Here is a 19,649-nt window from a genome sequence, read left to right on the forward strand (position 1 = left end):
TAGAGACAGTTTTACAAGTTGCCCACAAAGTTGTATGTGGCTTGGAATTTTCTACTGTGGCTTATCTTTTTATGTGGCCTTCTATCCCAGGAATCAATCTCTCTCTCTCTCTCTCTCTCTCTCTCTCTCTCTCTCTCTCTCTCTCTCTCTCTCTCTCTCTGATTATTGTTTCTGTGACTATTTTTCATAGTTAATCTGGTAAAACCCCAAGAATAGGAAGGGCAAAGTCGCTAAGGGAAAGTGCAGTTTAGCTAAATGCTTTTACATAAAGTTTTAAAAATATGGAACGCTTCACGAATTTGTGTGTCATCCTTGCTCAGGGGCCATGTTAATCTTCTCTGTATCGTTCCAATTTTAGTGCTGCCGAGCGAGCACTGAGATTATTTCTAAGGCTAGGGACAAATGCCTATTTTCTCAGGTTGGAGATTTAAGAGGTAAGTAGAGGTCTGGGACATAGGCGGATGTATACAAAGTCCTGGAGTATAATCAAGTATAAGCTTGGCTGAAGCAAGTGAAGACAGTGGCCAGTGTGGAGCAGGTTATCCGTAGAGCCTGTGGAATGGAGCTGGAGCAGAGGGAAGGTGGGAAACGTCCTGCAGAAACTGGGTCTAATCTCTAGAGTGGAGCAATTCAAAGACTTTACAAAATGTGGACTGGGTCTCAGGAAACTCTTCAGAGACAGTGAAGGGGCCGGAGCGATGGCAGCTGTTAGAACACTTGCTGCTCTTGCAGAAGACAGAAGTCATGTCCTAGCACCCACTCCTGCTTCCACATTGGGTGGCTCACAGTGACTTGTAACTAGGTGTTTTGACTCCCTCTTCTGGCCCCCGCTGGCACTGACACACAAGTGTGCATGTGCACACACGCAAACACACACACCTACACACACATACACAAACACACACACACACGTACACACAGATGCAAACACACACACACCAACACACACACCTACACACACATACACAAACACACACACACACGTACACACACACACACACACACGTACACGTACACACAGATGCAAACACACACACATACACACACATACACAAACACACACACGTACACACACGTACACACACACACACACACGTACACACAGATGCAAACACACACACCTACACACATACACAAACACACACACACACACACACGTACACACAGATGCAAACACACACACCTACACACACATACACAAACACACACACACACACACACGTACACACAGATGCAAACACACACACCTACACACACACAAACACACACACACACACACACACGTACACACACACACACACACACGTACACACAGATGCAAACACACACACCTACACACACATACACAAACACACACACACGTACACACACACACACGTACACACAGATGCAAACACACACACCTACACACACATACACAAACACACACACACACACGTACACACAGATGCAAACACACACACCTACACACACATACACAAACACACACACACACACACACACACGTACACACAGATGCAAACACACACACCTACACACACACAAACACACACACACACACACACACACGTACACACAGATGCACACATACATAGAAATAAAATGAACCTTTAAATAAATAGGAACACTGGTGCATACGAGGGCCAACCACATCCAAAGGGAGAGAGTGTGTGTTCCATTGGCACCTCCAGCTCACTCCTGCAGGATCCAGAAACCCCCTTTTCTGTCTCTCTCTCCAAACCCCACCCTCTCAGAGAGTCTTTAAACAAAGGAAAGGTGCCAGAAAGCCCAGTTCCACATTCTTAGCAGCTACTGCTGCTTCCTCCCCTGAAGTTGACAGCTGCCCAAGTCCTCGCCTAAAGCGCTCAGCTTTTGACCATACTTGAGCACAAACCCAGCTAGTGGCAGACACGTCATCACCCCTCCCCTACAACCCATAAAGTCTCCCTGCTTTCGTTTGTGGGCACAGCTTCTCAGGCCACCATCTCTGGGACTGGGGAACCCACCCTGGAGTTGCTTTGCTCCAATAAACCTGTAGTTATAATTTTTTCAATTCAGCTTGATCTGGCTTACTGCATCGGTGGAGAAACCTATTATTGGGGAGGTGGGAGGTGGGGGTAGAAAACCTCTTAGTGTGTTGGAATCCTGAAGAGCCCTGGCTGTGGGTGAGGATGTAAGAGACGGCTGCCCACCTGCCAAAGCTGTGGTCTCTGTGGAGGAAGCAGGCCCTGCAGCCTCTGGCCAGTGTGAGGAACCAGGAGAATGAAGAGGTCGGTTGGAGCAATTGCAAATGTGGAACACGGAGAGGATGGGTGCCCATGGCCATGGCTGCTATCTGGTGGGATGGAAGACTGAAACTTGACTTTGGAGCTGATTGTAGAAGGGTCGTAGGTGGATCCAGAGAGGCAAACAACACATGCAGCACAGTCTCCAAGACCTCCAGGAGACAGTTTGGTCAGCATCAATAAATACCTTAAAAAAAAAAAAAAGATTTATGGCCGGGCGGCGATGGCGCACTCCTTTAATCCCAGCACTCTGGAGGCAGAGCCAGGTGGATCTCTGTGAGTTCGAGGCCAGCCTGGGCTACAGAGCGAGATCCAGGACAGGCACCAAAACTACACGGAGAAATCCTGTCTTGAAAAACCCAACAACAACAACAACAACAACAACAACAACAACAACAAAACCCAACATATCTGAGTGCTCTGTCTGCATGTATGTATGTGCACTGTGTGCGTACCTGGTGCCCACTGATGCTAGATCTGGGCACCAGATCACTTTGAATGGGACAGTTGTGACCTACTGTGTGAGTATTGGGAACCCAACCCAGGTCCTCCACAAGAGCCTCAAGTATTCGTAACTGCTGAGCCATCTCTCCCGACCCCAATGAACACCTTTTTAATGCATAAAAATGCCCAGTTCTGTGCTGTCCATTGAGAAGGAAATATGGGAATGGAGCTTTGAGAACTTGCTTGGTGTGTGTGTGTGGGGGGCGGGGGGCTGATGCTGATGAGATGGCAAGAAAGCTCAGGGGATCAAGGCCCAAGCTGACGAGTTCCATCCCGGGGCCTCATGTGGTAGAACCAGAGAACCTCTGACCTCCACAGGTGTGCTAGGACACAAGTGTGCCCTCCCCGGTCCCAATAAATAAATAAACAAACAAACAAATGAACTGAGCCAGAGCAGGAGTGCTGGAGAAAGCCTTCTTGGAGGGAGTGGGTGTGAGATGCCCCGATGGGTTGGTGCCTGGGGCTGTTTTCCTTGAGCAGAGGGGTACAACAGATCAGCCACAGACACCCACTTGATCGTGGCTGTCTGAATCCACAGCTTCCTTTCCATCCCATCTTACCAATTCGCCTCCTTGCCTGTTTTTCCTGCTGCTTTGTCGGAAGGACAGGTTTCTCCCAGATTCCAAGAGTGTTGTCCTAATAAATCAAGCCATCCACCCAACAATAAAATTCACCGGACTCATAAGCCTAGGCACTTGGGCTCTATAAGGCACACTGAGTACATTTTCTCCTCTCAACAAGCCCATATTCCACATGGGCGTAGACGTCAAATGTGTTTGATGAGGTCTAGTGGAAGTCTGAGCAAACTCTTAGAAAAACTGTAGAGAGGGTGACTAATGCCTTCAGGCAGGTGATTGCGTCGCAATCCCATTAATGAGAGGATTTGTCATGCCGTGAAGGGAATTCCTGGCACCCAATTTGAAATGTGTGAGAACAGCAAAATGTGAAAAGACGAGGGAGCCGGGAAGATGGCTCAGGGGTTAAGAGAGTATACTGTTGTTGAGTTAAATTCCTCATGTCAGACAGCCTTCAGCCATCTGTAATCCTAGAGCCGCTGCCTCTGGCCTTCGGGGGGCGCCAGCAGTCACGTGACGGTATCCCCACAAAGATCCCACTCGTGTATGTAATTAAAACCAATAATAAATCTTTTAAAACTGTGACACACACAGGGTGGGTGGCCAGAGCACGGGAGGGCAGGTACTGAAGCTGGAGGGAGGTTTAGTGTGTGTGTGTCGAAGGACGTAACCCCCAGTGAGGAGCTTGTCAGTTTGGCAGACAAGGACCCAGAGGGGTTCTAATGTGGTGGGAGAGTGATGAGTTTTCCTGTCAGAAGGCTAATACACTAGCAGGAAACAGAGTTTGCTCAAGCAGACTCTGAGGACCTGCGGTAGGATCGGTGTCCCCGCCCTGACCCTACCTTCACCCTGCACCTCACTTCCTCACGTCCCTGTCCTTACCACCTCTCTCCACAAAAAAAAAAAAAAAAAAAAAAAAAAAAAACAGTGGTCATTCGAAGTTCACCCAGAGATCTGGCTTTGCCTCAAGGCTGAGTTGAACCTGTTTCTTGTTCCAGGACATTGTGAGTTAAGAACACCCAGAAAGCCTGTTTATTAGTCGATTTTCAGGTACTGTAAGGAACTGGGTGAGGCTGGGGACTTTCTAAAGCGAAGATGTTTGTTTAGCTCACGTTTCAGAGCTGTAAATCAGAGATCGGGCAGCGGATTTATGTTTAGCCTCCGGCAAGGGCCCCGGGTGTTCACAGGTGGATTGCATCATGGCTGTGCTTGTGAGACAGAGATATACTGAGAAGATACCAGCCAGGGGCCGAGGCTAGCCTTGCCTTTCATAACAACCTCTCGCAAGAACCAATTGGGGGCTTGGGAAAACTAAGGCCCCCTGAAGACAGCCTTCCGTGACCCAGTTCACTTTATTAAGGTCTCAGCACCTCTTACCATCACTACACTCCCAACACATCAGCTTCTAGGGGGTCACACCTAAGCCATACCCAAATCATATCGTCCTTCCCTCCAGCTTTTGCCCCATCCTCACATGGGACAACAGGAGATAAGGATGGAACTTTAAGTGACAGGTGGGACTTGGGACCTGATAATCCTAGAATAATCGTCCAAGTCCAGAGATTTTCAGTCTTCCTGGTGTTCTTTCCAAACTTTGTGGCTATTCCCCCCAGGCCTTATAGCTGAAGAACACTAAAAATAGGCCAGCTCATTTCAATTTAATTAGCTATTCCTCTGAGAACACCAGATGGAATGAAGCAAAGACAGATGCGCGGGGTGGGGGGGTGGGGGGGGTGGAGGGGTGGGGGTGGGGGTGTAACCGGAGTGGGAGTCGGTTCTAAATGTGGTTCTGGGAGCCCAGACAAAGGCACGCTGCAGCTTTGGGGCTTGTAGACCACGGTCTGGCAGTTGGTCTGGCTGTTGTTCCTCGTGCTGGGGTGCTGGGCACAGGGGAGAGCTGGTGTGTGAAGAGGGTGGGGGGTACTGGGTTGGCGCCGGGAAGTGGCTCCAGGGCACAGAGAAAGAAAGCTTCTTCCTCCTCCGGGGCCAATGTGTGGTCCCTGCGGGGACACCTGCTAGTCTGGCTCCTGTCTTAGGGGCTGTGGACAAGCAACAGCCCACAGGAGGAAAGACTGTAGCTAAGTGAGGTGAGGAAATCTATTTCTGGAGCCCTTTACGAGTGGGAGAAACTGCCGGTTGCCCGGGGCCAGATAGCTTCCTTATCTGAAGACAGGGTGATGTGTACAGAGTAAATTCAGGCAGCGCATGGACCGAAGGAGATTAAAAGGCCCTTAGAGCGCAGGGTCTATCCCCTTAACCAGCGTCTTCACAGCGCATGGACAGACAGACCAGCGGTGTGGAATGACTGCCCCCCCTGGTGGTATATACGGGGATAAAATTACCGGGCTCAGTTCAGTAGTTCATTCAACCCGTTCTCTATGCGGTACAGTTTGTCTCCCCAAATTCCAGACAAAGGAGTGCGAGCCTGAAGTATGAATCCACGGTTGCATTCAACTCTTTCTAGCTTCCCCTCCCCCCTTTTTGCCCTCCCTTCCTCTTCCCTCTCTTTCCCCTTCCTCCCCCCTCCCCCATTGCTGGTTAGTCCCTATCGAGGGCATTTTTTTTTTTTTTTTTTTTTTTTTTTGCAGGCCCACGTGTGCGAGCGGAAACCATCTGAGCTACGACTTGAGTAGCTCCAGGGAGAAGGTTGTGTGCGTCACTTTTCCTTCTGGAGGAAAAGGCATGGCCCTTTGTAACATCTTCATGCACCTTAGCTAACCTGAAGAATGGCTAGACTCGCTGCTGCCCTTGCCAGCCCCAGGGAGGCTGGAAGAAAGAATCCGAACCACTGACAGTGAGCGCCGCTTCCTGCCCTCCTTCCGACCTGATCATGACGATTCCCGGCTGTCCGAGGCTGGCTGGCTGGAAAGGGTGAGCGACCTGGGGACTGAGGCAAGTAAGCCGCGAAGACACCCCGAGGAGTCTGCCCGTTTGCCATTGTTCTTACCACCACGGGACCGTCTTTCTCCTGGAGATTTATCCTTAGACTTCTCACTAGACACGGTTCTGTGTCTACCAGATACTGGGTGCTGTGGATGAGAAACAATTCTGAAGAACAGATTCCTGATCTCTTTTAGAGAACAAATTCCTGTACTCTGACCGTGGTTGAGACTCAGGGAGTTTCTTTCCTTTTTGAGCTTACAGGCCAAAGGCACCAAGAATGGAAGAGAGGCAGCCCTTCCTTTCCCTCTCCTTCCCCCTTTCCCCGCTCCTGACTCCTTTCCTTCCCTCATCCCCTCCCTCCTCTCCCTCCTCCTTCCCACCTCTCTTCCCCTCCCCCATCCATCCTTTCCTCCCCCTCCCCCTTTGCTTTTCCCCCTTCCCTCCTCCTCCCCTCCCCTTCTCTCCCTCCTCATCTCCCCCCTCCCCTTTTGTAATGCCCCCTTTCCATGCCCCCCCCAACTTCAGTAGGTGTTCCCTGGGAAACAGGGCTGTGCAGTGTATTAACAAAAGCTGTGAAGCATTGGTTTGGGGCTGTTGAGAGGGCTTGTAGGCGAAGGCACTCACCCCCAAGCCTGAAAGCCTGAGTTTGACCCCAGCGTCCACAAAACACATCCCAGAAGGTTGTTCTCTAACTCCATACATGTGCCATAGCATATGTGTGTGCATACTTGTGCATGCATGCACACAAAATAGATACAAACGTAATAAAAAATGAAAGTTAACTTTAAGATTGCCTCTAACTTTTTTTTTTGCTGTAGTAAAATATATATAACATAAACTCTATCATTTTACTGTTTCACAGTGTACAGTTCTGTGCCACTAAGGACTCTTACAGAGTTGTGCATGCTTTGTCTGCAGAACTTTCATATATTCTCTACAGAAACCGTTCAAGGCCTATCTTCAGCCCAAGACTATCTGAGAAACCGCTGGAGTCACGCTGTAATTTCTTGGTGGCCTGGGCAAGCAAGTGGTGGCCACCCCACTCCAGGCTTCTCCAAATGCTAACAACAGATGAGGCTACGGCCACTTATTTTCCTACAGTCACTAGAGTCTTTAGGGGACCATAACACCCCTTCCCAAAGCACAACCACAGCGAAACTGATACTCCAGCTCCTGACACAAATCAGCTATTCAAGAAGGGCTTCCTGATGAAGGAGTGTGTCTGTCTGTACAGGTAGAAAGCTGTCCCCCAGAAAAGAAACTCTATGGCTGTTCTTGGTCGTAAAGAGATGACCATGGCATGCACTTTGGGGTCAGAAAGATTTGAGTTCAAATACTGGTGGTGGCCCTTGTTAATCACATGGCATGTTTTGTTGTTTTGGTTAAGTCACAGAAGGGGACACCTATGGCACGGAGATCATTTATTTACCTTAGGGGAGCAGAGGGAGACTCAGTAGTACTCTTCCTCCCTCCCTCCGACTAGAGAATGTCAGAGAGAACTCGGCTCCGATTCCTATTGGCTCCTTTTCTGGGGCATCGGTTCTCAAGAAAGAAAAATGCTCCCCATTTTCTGAGCCCTGACCTCATTTTATATTGGCTAAATATGAAAAAAGAATTGTTTCACTTCTGCTGGATGGGGATGTGGTTTGTTCATTCATGCTCTCTAATTCCCCTGTCTCATACACATACTGGCATGGCTACTCCTCTAACCCTCTAAACTAAAACTGTCACATCTAAGTCTCTCCAGATCCACGAAAGGGACAGAGGCATGTATCATGGAAACCTAACATCGTTTAATGCTTTACATGTTACATGTACTTATTTTGCTGAGGGAGAAGAAGAGCCGTACCCTGTCTGTGGAGGTCAGATGACAATGTAGGGAAGTCAGTTCTCCCCTTCCACAGTGTGGATCACAGGGATGGAACTTACGTAGTCAGCTTGGTAACAAGTTCCTTTATCTGCTGAGCCAGCTCCCGGCCCAGGCACCTAGGTTTGAAAAGCAGCCAGGACCTGTCAGTCATTCCACGCACGGTGCCTCTTTCACCCACCCTTACATCCCAGTTACTTGCACATTTATTCTCACCTCCAAATTTTCAGATAAGGTGTGTCCCATGGGTGTATAACTCTAACATTTAAGGTCCTTGGAAGAGCCAAAAGTGTGATGGAAGGGGGCACATTTGCATTTTAAATCGTTAGATCGCCATGAGTACTGTGTGTATTCAAGGGGGCCTGGGCATGGGGTTTGGGAATATGGGCTGATTATCCAATATGATGATTGAAGACTTTTTCAGTGTTTTCTAACGGTCTCGGCAAACTTCCCTGCCACCCTTCATTCCTTCAGTGATCTCTCCTACACAAGACTTACGGATTCAGAGTCTAAAATTAGTGCTCCTGGTTTAGGAGCCAAGACATTAGATCCCAGTAGATATGAGGCACTGGGGAGCTTGACCCATTTCTCTTTTAAACCCTAGAATTATGTGATCGGAGTACCAATCAAATTAGTGTGAGAATGGACTGGAAAGAGGCAAGTCAGAAGCATATCAGGAGGGCCAATAGTTCACATGGAAGCTGTGGGTGCCTGAAGCAGGGCAATGGCCTGTGATGGAAGCAATAGGAGGTAGGATTAGCTGGAACTGGCAATTGGCTGACTGTTGAAAGAGAGTAGGATCTAGACTGCTTGGCTGCTTCTGCTGGTGGCAATCAGCTGGAGAGCCATACCGTCTTCTAGCAGCAGAATGAAGGGGTGTGTGTGTGTGTGTGTGTGTGTGTCACACACACACACACACACACACACACACACACACACACACACACACACGGGGGGGGGGGGAGAGAGAGTTGGGTGTTTTAGATAATAAAATCAGCTTTGTTGAGATTCACTGCAAAGTGTCTGAGCATAACTATGAACACAAGCTGCATGGGCAAGAGAATCATTTGAATCGTGTTTATCAATTTGGGGATGGTGGGTTAGCAGGAGTGGGAACTTTGGAATTAGTACAGTCAGTCGAGAGAGGAGTCTAAGGACATTTTAGAGGCCAGCGTGGGAGGAAGGAAGTTGAAGGACACGGAGAAGCGGGCAGGGGCACAGAAGTAGAACGCAGAGTGACAACCAGCCGTCGGGGGAGCTGAGAGTTCCGAGAGCAAAGGTTGGCATCAGGTGTGAAACCGAGCAGGCACAAACCCACGCAGTGAACTGAGCTGAGGGGAGGGAAGGACTGGCAGAAACGTGGAGCCACCCAGGCCGATGAGACGTAGTGGGGACAGAATGGACGGCTTGGGAAGTACGTTGCTTTCATAAATAAGCTGGGGATGGGAATCCACAAGTTTTGTCTTCAGTTTTGAATATTAGTGGGACGTGGTGACACATACCTGTAATCCCAGGACTGGGAGGCAGAAGCCAGAGGATCAGAGAGGTTCTTGGACTAACCCGGGCTGCATCAGACCCTGTCTAACCCCTTCCCCCACCAGATTTTTTTTTTCTGTTTTACCCCAGTATCTTTCCTTTCTCTACTGAGCCAGGTCTCAGGACATGAAGTTTGGAGCTGCTGTAATCCCCTTAAAAGATGAGTCAGTGAGCCGAGTGGACACCGAGGGCCTGTCCACTGCAAATTTTAAGCCCTAGGTTCCAGGTGTCTCTTGATGGCTTGGTGGACTTGCTGCCGATCTGAGATCACCTTCCTTCGGTCTTTTGTTCATTTCATATTCAGTCCCCAGAGTTATTCAGGTTACTCCCCAACCCTCCAGACAGGGTTTCTCCATGTAGCCCTGGCTGTCCTGGAACTCACTCTGTTGACCAGGCTGGCCTAGAACTCCGAGATCCGCCTCCCGAGTGCGGGGATTAGAAGCGTGCACCACCGTGGCTGGGCATTCAGGTTACTTTTCAAACAAGATCAGGGTACCCACCCATAACCTTTTCAGGATGTTGACACAAGCTGCCTGTCCAGTGCTGTCCTGGGAAAGTTGTTTCTTCTCACATCATGTCTAAGCTGTTTGCTTCTACACCCCCCGCCCACACCCCCAGTTTTCCAATCTGTTCATGACACTCATTGCATTTGGGCTTCTCTTGACTACTTTTTAAGACTCTTCCTTCTTAGGTTGCCCCTTGCACAGGCCGGGTACTTCGTTCGCAGTCACCTCGGGATGCCTCCACGTGTGCCTGCTGGGTACTTATGCAATAGCTCCCTTGCAAATCTCTCTTTCCTTTCGACAACTTGACCAAATTCCAGAGAAAAGTATGTGTAAATTCTAGGGGAAAGAATGCCATCTGGAGTTTTGTTTCATACTAATATCAAAATGAGCAAACTGGAAACCCTAGGGAGATTTGCTGCCTAGTAGATCAGTAGGGGTAGCAACCTTGGTGAAAAGCGATTGAGAGAGCTGTGGGTGTGTCTTGGTTGGGAGGCTTGCTTGGCTGGACTTCACCCAGAGAGACGGAGACTAGACTTCCCCAATCTTTACTTCCACGGAAAGTGACTAGTTTGTTTAAACACTCCAGATTAGTTTTTTGTTTGCTTTTGTAATACTGGAGACTAAACCTACAGTCTCACACATGCTAGGCAGGTCCTGTGTTGCTGAGACACACCTCTAGACCCCCTTTGACTTTTCAGTTTAGGAAAAGATCTAACTAAGTTGCCCAGACTGGCCTTGAACTCTCTCTTTAGCCCAGGCAGGCCTTGAACTTCCAATCTTCCTGTTTTAGCCTCTAGAGTCACTGGGATTAAAGGCCTGCACTACCAGGGCCAGCTTTAAGATTCTTTGAAAGAGTGATGGCCATAGACTTCAAGCCTAGCCTGTGAACCTGGGTTACAGAACAAGGCGCGCATGCACGCATGCACGCACACACACACACACACACACACACACACACACACACACAATGGCCATGACTACTTCTCTTTGGGTAACAATTGCAATCGAGGGTGCATTTTCATTTTGTGTAGGTTACTGCTCCAAAGCAGAAGGGAGGCATAAGGAACCGATCTTTGTAAAGACTCATTCATGACAAGGCAGTGAATGAGTGCCTGACTATGGATTAGGAATGGATAGGAACAATACCAGCACTTTAGCAGTAGGCTACTTCAGAGTTGCTCAATGAATTAGTGCCTGGAAAGGACTTAGAAACTCATCTGGTGTATCGTGAATGCAATGGGAGATTCAGTATCACAGTGACTCCCTCCCTGCACTGATCGAACTCTGACAATACGAGGTTGATTATTCATGGGGTTATAGCAAGCTCTTTTACTTTCAGATTTTTTTACTTTCAGATGGTGCCACCCACCATCCAGCCCCAGGCTTATGACTATCCTTTGAAGCAAACAAAATCCAACAATAATAATTACACCACAAATAAATGTGTAATTATCACATCCACCCTGTCCCCTTTGTGCAACTGGAGAGTGCTTCAAAGTATCCGTGTGCTTGTGGCTTTACATCGTTTCCGTCATCAGTCGGAGGGGTGTTTGTTTGGTTTTCTCAACTCAATTAGAAGCTCTTTCTGTTGGTTCCACTTTTTTTTTTTTTTTTTTTTTTTTAGATCTTAACCTGCTTATTTTATTCATTTCAAAAAGACCCTTAAGCCACTTGCTTCTTCCATTTCTCTCCATCTCCTCAGATCCCTCAGAGGTGGGCAGGCTCTAAGGACTCTGTCACCATGGCTGCCAAGATGTCAAGCTAACGGCTGCCTTCCAGCTTTCCAGCTGCTTCCGTCCCCAGAGCCCGGGAAGCCGTCAGCCTTTGACCTTAGCCTCTACACCTTGGCTAACCTGTTGCCTTGGCCAGAATGTGGCAGCAGCTTTCTAACCTATGATGCTCACAGCACATTCCCACTGAGAGGGAAACCATCTTTTCTGAGGACGGCTCATGGCTAGCAATCACATTTTTTTTTTTTTTTCTTCTTGATAGAAATAGCTGTGGTTTCCCCTTACAACCGTGTAAGTTCCCCCTGGAGCTGGAAACTCCCTTCTTGGTTGTAGCTCTTTCTTCTGACCCAATATGCAACTTTGGGAAGTTAGCTTGAACTTCTGCACCTCCAGTCACAAAAAAAAAAAAAAAAAAAAACCCCACTGTGGCAAGGGGCCAACTGGAGGATGTAAAGGTTTAGGGAACGATTTCTTTTTGGAGGTACTTAGAGGCAGGGATTTACAAATGCCTCTGGAAAGAATAGTCATTTAGGGAACTACCGACTCATTTAGATGGTTGCTTTTTAAACTATGTATTCAAAGATAATCCTGTGACACCCACATCTCCACACCCCAACACTACAATGTCTTTAAAGACGTGAGTTTATTCATTCCCATTGCTAACAGCGGCCTTCAGCTTGGATCGACAAGGTGGCTATGCTGTGGCCCCCTCTCCTCTTCTTACGTGCTGTAGACTTTTGAGAGGCCTCAGGTAAACAAGGCAGAGGTGTGCTGTGGAGATGTCATCATTATGATGACTATGACTGTGCTTGCTGTCTGAGGAAACAGGAAGTGAAACTGCCCACTGATAAATGTCTGATCCTATCTCCTCGATGGGGCCTACAGGTAGAGAAGCCAGCCGAACCAAACGCAGCCCAACCACAGGCTGTAGCAACTTCCAGTGTTGGGTGTGGAGACGTGGGTGTCACGGGATTATCTGTAAACACACAGTTTTCAGAACCATTTGTGATCTTCCGACATCATCGTCACGCCCTCCCTTCCTCCTTCATGGGATATCTTTGGGGCACGTCCCTAATACTTCCTGCCCTATTTCCTAGAGAGCTTCTTGTGGCTCTCCAGAAGCCCATGATTGATTTTCATGATTTGATTGGTTCCCGGGCACGTACCTTCCCTACCTAGGTCAGGACTGAGCCATCCACCATTCTTGTAACCCCACAGCAGACATACTCCATCGGTCTGAGTCTTTCTTCCCTCTCCCTTCAGGAGGCCATGCTTTCTTCCGGCCTGGCTGCCTGACATTCCATCTGCTTGGGTGATCGCTTGTATCCTTTATCTCTTTCAGGAATAGATTGTGAATAAATAGGAGTCAGAAAATAGAGCATCTGGGCCAGCGTAATCACCCAAGAGCCACAGTTCAAAATCCCATTCTTACACTTATTATAGCAGTATTCATAATAGCCAGGATGTAGCAACAACCAAAATGTACACGATCCAATAAATAAAATTTAAAGACAGTGCTGTATACATAGGCTATATTGTCTTAGTCAGAATTTATATTGCTGTGATAAAACACCATGACCCAAAGCAACTTGAGGAAAAAGTTTATTTGGCTTAAACTTTCGTATCACTGAGGGAAGTCGGGGGAGGCACTTAAGGAGGGAACCTGGAGGTAGGAACTGAAGCAGAGGCCGTGGAGGAGTGCTGCTTACTAGCTTGCTTCCCATAGCTTGTCCAGCCTGCTTTCTTATAGCACCCAGGACCAAGGATCCAGGAATGGTACCACCCTCACTGGACTAGGCCCTCCCACATCAATCATTAATCAAGAAAATGTTCCACAAGCTTGCTTCAGGCTAATCTTAGAGAGGCGTTTTCTCAATTGAGGTTCCCTCTTCTCAGATGACTTGTGTCAAGTTGACATAAAATAAAAACAAAAACAAATAACAACAACAACAAACAAACAAAAACTCCCACAAAATCTTTAGCTAGTTCAGCTGACAATTCAGCTTTTTTCTTAAAAGGGGAATTTGCAATACATACAACATGGATGAAACCTGAGGGCATCATACAGAGTGAAACAAAAGAGGAATATAAATTCTGCAGATTCCACTTATAGGAGGTATCTGAAAAAGTCAAATTCCTATGATCAAAAAAATTTGATGATGATTCCCAGGGGTTGGTGGTGGGGAGAGAGAGAAGGAGAAAAGAGTGGGTATAAAGTTTCAGGCAAATAGTACCAACACACTCTCGGGGCTTCTGTACGGTGGAATCTGTAGTCACCAATAAGGTACTGTAGTAAACTTCCAAGTGTGTCAGAGGGTAGCTGTCATGTTAAGTCTTCTTACCACGATAGCATAATATGGCACGGCGTGGTAAAACATAAGCATAGTGAAACTATCCTAGAACAGAACGGGACACAGTCCACATGGAATATGTGACTTGAATGACACTCGGTACACCCGAGAAACAGTGACAGTCTTGTTCTTCCTACTATTTTTTGTGAGCCTAGACTAGGAGTCCAGAAGAGCAACCTCGGAGGTTGAGGTGGGGGCGAGGCTCACGGAGGAGAATCGACCGAGAAAGAAAAGCCACACTATGATGCTTTTGGCCACAAACTCTGGTAGCTGGATGGCACGCTCCTGGCTTTGGAGAGCATGCTAGCTAAGATGAGGGGAGACAGGACTTTGCAGAGACCCCCCTGGGCCCAGATCTCTTCATCTGGGCCACTGGAAAGCTATGGGTGACAGCCACACGTTGTGACGTTTTCTGGGGCACTGGCTGAGTCAGCTCGTGGAGCTACAACCATGTCAGACCAACAGTGATTACTCACTAAATGGGATCCATTATCATGACCTTTTAAATTTGTTTTTCTGTCGGCCATCAATCATCCTCCAGACTATTCACCCAGTAAAACTACAAGTGTCCTATTTTGTGACAGGCGTTCGGTGAGTCACCAGGATGATACAACAGCATAAATCTCAGGATAGTCTACTTCCCCAGGCTCCTTCCTGCCAGTTTACATTTCTATTATCTTCTGTCCCCCCTGGTGTTGGGGATGGAATCTACGGTCTCCACCATTGGCCTGTGTTCTGTTATACCCAGTCATTTCTGAAAACAGAGCACACAGTAGGTGCTCTTTCATCCAATTCCACCCTACCCCCATTCTGTGAGGAGCTGGGCTCCCGGTATCTTGATCAAGGAAGGACAGGGGAAGCCAAGACCTCTCCCAGCTCTCTGTCTTGGCGAGGGAGGTCTTGACTGGGCTAGTGTTAGGGAGCTCGCTGGTCCTTAGATTCAGCAATTCTGTCTAGGTTCCCCTTCCCAGGCCCCAGGCTCCTCCACAAGCTTTCTGGGAAGCTGAAGGAAGCCTGCTGTGTTAGGTAAACAAGAACCAGATTCCTGAGCAGTGATGTGGGTGGGCACACTGGTCCAGGCGGCTGTGATCACATGGAGAGATGAAGAAATACATCTGGAGTCCCGACCTACCTGAGGAGGACCTGAGGGAGAGGCTGCCTGTGGACCTGTTTTGCTCCCATACAGTTTTCTTTGGCCCGAATTAGAGGGCCTTTCCACCAATAGGATCTTCAGATGCAAATAGCCAGCCAGCCTGTCATCCTCCGGTACTTCTCCTTTGCCTTCTCACCTCTCTCCCCGTCACATGTCCACCTCCCACCCTTGGTTGCTGCTCCCCATTCTTGTTCCTTGTGGGAGAATTCTGAAGAACATTATTGTCCTGGGAGGACAACCAGCTCCCAGGCCCCAGACTCAAGCTATGCTGGAGCTGGTACCTGTGCATAGGTGGCCAAAGCTGGCTGAGTCAGGAGGCTGGGTTTTCTTCTGAAATAGATGACTTAGGGGATAGTTTCAGCTTCTCTAAGAGATTAAGGTAGAATCTTTTGGAATTCTGAACTATCAGAATATATCAAAGGGAGAGAGAGAGAGAGAGAGGAGGGAGAGAGAGAGAGAGAGAGAGAGAGAGAGAGAGAAGAGAAAGAAGGTATTAGAAGGAAACCATTTCTGTGGTTTCCTATACTCTTAGTATGGCAATCTAGAGAACAGCCTTACCTTGGTCCTCATGGCAGAAAGCTATGAGACACCACACCAGAACGACGGCCAGGCTTCAGGCTCAGTAAGGATTGCTGAAGGCTGACTTGGTTGGAGAGTTTCCAAGTGTCTGTACTCAGTACTGTAAAGGGGGCCACTGCTGAGTGCATTGGTTCAGGAAGGAGGAGGATGGGTCCATGGTCTTTGCAGGCCTGGAAGGCTATGATCTGTCGTGTAACGGCTAGGAGGGACCCCTGAAGACCTGGGAGGTTACAGGAGCAGCCCATCTGGGCTCTCTGTTGGTTGTCTTTGTACTTGGAGTAGATAGGCCAGTGTCAGGACCCCAGAGACTCAGTGTCCTCCAGGTGCCAGACGTTGCCACTGTTTTCCACGCATGTGGAGGGACAAGAGGGAGCTACTGTTTAACAGGTGTAGGATCTCAGTTTTGGAAAACAAAAATGTTCTGCAGATGGATAGCAACAGTAGTCGCACAACAGTGTGGATGTACTCGATGTCACTGAACTGTGCATTGTAAAACACCTAAAATGGTGAAGTTTAGAGGCTAGGGAGATATCGTTCAGTGTGTAAAGTGACTGCCACAAAAACACGAGGACCTGAGTTCAGATCCCCAGCACCTACCCAAGAAAAAGGTGGGCGTAGTGGTGTGTCTGCTTTCCCTGGAGCTTACTGGTCAACCAGCTTAGCCAAACTGGTGAACTCTATGTGAACAACCAGGACACACTGAGAGGCCCTGTGTCCTGGTTGGTTTTTGTTGTTAACTTGACACAACCAACGGTTGTCTGGGAAGATGGAGTCTCAATGGTCAGATTGCCTATATCAGACTGGCCTGTGGGCTGTGTTTTGTGGAATGTCTTGATTATTGAGATGGGGGGCACAGTGTGAGTGGTGTCATGTCTGGGAGGGTGGTCCTGGGTTGTGTGGGAAAGAAGCTGAGCACGGCCAGAGTCAGCAAGCCAATGAGCAGCATTCTTCCACGTCTCCTGCCTCCAGGTTCCTGCCTTGAGTTCCTGCCCTAACTTCCCTCGACGATGGACTGTAACCTGCAACATGAAATCAACCCTTTCCTCTTCTGGTTGCTTTTGGTCATGGTTTTTATCAAAGCAACAGAAACCTCCCTGGAATAGAATACCTTGTCTCAAAAAGTAAGGTGGAGAACAACTGAGGAAGACATTTGATGACCTCTGAACTCCACTCACGCATACATGTACATGCACACCTATACACACATGAACACCTACCTACATACATTATGAGTATCTTATTCTCTCTGTCTCTCTCTGTCTCTCTCTGTCTCTCTCTCTCTCTCTCTCTCTCTCTCTCTCTCTCTCTCTCTCTCTCTCTCGTGTGTGTGTGTGTGTGTGTGTGTGTGTGTGTGTGTGTGTGTGTGTGTAAGCCCTCTAAAGGCACTGGAAGTCATCTGGCTCCTCTATTTGATGATAAGTGCATCATACACTTGGTACTAACTGGTGCTCAGTCAACGTTGGTTGCTTTGAAAGGGGTCATGGAGTCCATAGGAGACAAAGATATAAGTATCAGGGTGAAACCATGTGCCCTGTAGGGATATTCCGCTGTCATTTGCACCTGTGACTGCCCCAGTGGAGGAGGCCACCAGAATCACTGAATGCCCCTCTAGGAATGAGGGACTTGTCTGCAGCAAGAACTTGCACAAGAAGATTCCCTTTATGATGTAATAAGGCATCGGGAGTTTTGGGAACTTGGTTTGTAAGGTCATTCACCTGGGTGTATGGTGGTGTAGACGTGGCCTTAGGACAAAGGGATGGATTAGGTCCTCAGACGTCCCTTTCATTGGGAAATATGGGGGGAGGGAAACTTCTCCTCTACCTCTGTCACTGGATGACAGAGACAAAATAGCACGAAGCACAGGTCCAGCAGCCCTGATCTGGAAACCCGAGACTTTTTGAGCAATGAGAGGATGTTCTGAAGTGTTAGGATTTGGAATATTTGGGATCTTTGGATTAGGCATGTTCAGCTAGTGAGTCTCAAGCATTTTGGATACGGCTATGCAATCCGTTTGTCTGTCTGTCCACCTGTCTCATACGTGCCTCTTGTATTAGGTTCTTCCTCACACACTTACAAATGCTCCAAGTTCATGTTCATTGCTTCCTGACCCTCTTCTTCACCTTTAACACTGTCCTAGGTGGAAAGGCTCTGGGCACTTAGTGCTTTCCAGCTTCAGACTGTTTCCTTCCCTTGAGTCACACAAGAGGCCAGCAGGTGTAAGGTGGCTGGACCACTTCCATGAGCATCTAGGATCGCAGGCTCTGACCCATGCAGAAACAGGGAGGGTGGGAATGCTGGTCCTTCGCCCTCTGGTTGGCTGATGACGTTAACTAACTGGTGTATTAGTTACCGTTCCTTCAGTGTTATAAAATACCTCAGACAATATAAAAGGAGGGAAGACTTATTTTGGCTCACAGTGTTGGGGTTTTGAGTCTGTTGTAGTTGGGCCTGTTGCTTTGGGGTCTCTGTTAAGTACCTCATGTCAGGAGGACATTCATAGCGGAGACCCATTCACTACATGTCCAGAAGGAAAGAGGAAGGAGAAGAGACCATGCCCCACCATGCCCTCTGAAAGCACACCCCCAATGGCCTAACTCCTCCTATTAGGCTCCACCTCCTAAAGGCCCAACACCTCCCACAATCTGATAACACACAGGGTTGGGGGGACAGGGGATGGAGGTGGGGCGGGGATGGGGTGGGGGAATAACATTCAAGATCAAAATTGGTCATCAGTTTTTTGAGTGACAGTGTCTTCAGTGGCGAGAGTAGCAGAAATAGGTATTATTCCAGAGTGTAACTGAGAAGGTAGAACGAGACGATTCTTTTTATTGTTTTCATTGTTGAGACAAGTTCTTACCCTGTAGCCCATTCTGTCCTGGAACTCATTATGTAGCCCAGGATGGCCTCAAATTTGTAGCAATTCTCCTACCTTGGCCTCCTGAGTGTGAAAATTACAGGCGTGAGCCACAATTTCTAAGGCTGTGTGTGTGTGTATGTGTGTGTGTGTGCGTGCATGTGTGCACATGCACGCTCTGACACTGAACTGCATCCCCAGCAGAATGAGATGATTCTTATGAAAGTATCTGTCATATCAACAACAGTTCACATTGACAGAAGCCAATCACTATGTGCCAAGAACAGCTCAAACTATCCTTCTTGTACTGAATCAAGGGAATAACATCTCCTTATCATACAAGGCAACACTGAGGTGTGATTGGGATTCGAACCCCTGGATTTGATTCCACCATATTCGGCTACCTCAAATATATGTTCTGTGGTGAAGCTGTTCACCATTGTATCTTTAGGAAACCTCCACCGGTACACACTCACACACATCCTCTCTAACCGTTCTGCCCTCCTTCCTCCCTCTGTTTACAAGTGACAGAATACCAGGCATCACCTGGTCACCAGCAAAGACCCATGCATCCCTTTCATTGACCCACCCTAGTTATATTCCTGGATGGCGAGTTCCGTTTTCTCTTATTTCTTCCCCAACACATTATCCAGGCTGTATATTCACCTGAGTAGCAAGGGGTGTACAAGGTACGTGATAAATAGAGGGCGGAACCCTTGATGCCGGAGCCTGGGCTGGATCTACTGGAATGCAGGTAGACTCTTGCCAGCCTGTGTGTCTGGGACATAGAGTTTGGTCTCATTAGGCTGGACCTGGCTATGCTGTT

The 19,649-nt window shown here is 48.2% G+C and overlaps 1 long non-coding RNA gene and 1 other non-coding gene across 2 annotated transcripts; both read right to left on the reverse strand.

The window, feature by feature from the left end:
* Nucleotides 1–275: 275 nt before the first annotated feature.
* Nucleotides 276–377, reverse strand: LOC131925913 (U6 spliceosomal RNA). The gene has a single exon (XR_009383407.1). It is a non-coding gene; the product is annotated as a U6 spliceosomal RNA (small nuclear RNA).
* Nucleotides 378–5,960: 5,583 nt separating this feature from the next.
* LOC131925176 (uncharacterized) lies at nt 5,961–17,585 on the reverse strand. The gene is made up of 3 exons (XR_009383169.1): nt 17,413–17,585; nt 13,062–13,221; nt 5,961–6,393 (listed from the first exon to the last, which is right to left on the reverse strand). It is a non-coding gene; the product is annotated as an uncharacterized LOC131925176 (long non-coding RNA).
* Between the last annotated feature and the right edge of the window lie 2,064 nt (nt 17,586–19,649).

The sequence above is a fragment of the Peromyscus eremicus genome, chromosome 15, assembly GCF_949786415.1.
Source record: "Peromyscus eremicus chromosome 15, PerEre_H2_v1, whole genome shotgun sequence".
Taxonomy (NCBI): Eukaryota; Metazoa; Chordata; class Mammalia; order Rodentia; family Cricetidae; genus Peromyscus; species Peromyscus eremicus.